Raw genomic sequence first — 402 nt, forward strand, 5'->3', positions numbered from 1 at the left:
AAGGAAAAAAAAAAAAAAAAAAAAAAAAAAGAAAAAGGAAAAAAAAAAAAAAAGGAAAAAAAAGAAAATTCTCCCTCCCAAACTCGCGTCAAGTGTGAGTGGGAGAGAAAAAAATGTCAACAAAAGCCGCTCGCGTGTGAACTTTGTGTTTCTGTGCAGGGAAGAGCCGGGTGCGCATGGAAGGAGGGAGAGAGAGGCAAAAAGCCCCAGATCGCTGCTGGTGGGGAGGCAAAGGTTGGCGGGGGATGGGGTTGGTGGGGGGAGGAAAGAGAAAAAGGAGGAGAGGAGGCTTGGAGCCGGCAAGTCGAGAAGTTTGAGCACTTCCCACTCCTCTTCCACTTCTCTGCTGAAGTCACTGGATCATCACCAGCAGCAGCAGCAGGGGCAGGGGGCAGGGCTGCT

General features: G+C 49.8%; 1 protein-coding gene across 1 annotated transcript in view; it reads right to left on the reverse strand.

The window, feature by feature from the left end:
* Positions 1-402, reverse strand: part of ADAMTS5 (ADAM metallopeptidase with thrombospondin type 1 motif, 5) — a 39,966-nt gene that overhangs the window by 38,382 nt on the left and 1,182 nt on the right. The gene's annotated exons all lie outside the window — the stretch shown is intronic.

Source organism: Chaetura pelagica, unplaced genomic scaffold (assembly GCF_000747805.2).
Source record: "Chaetura pelagica isolate M959 unplaced genomic scaffold, ChaPel_1.0 scaffold313, whole genome shotgun sequence".
In the NCBI taxonomy this organism is placed as follows: domain Eukaryota; kingdom Metazoa; phylum Chordata; class Aves; order Apodiformes; family Apodidae; genus Chaetura; species Chaetura pelagica.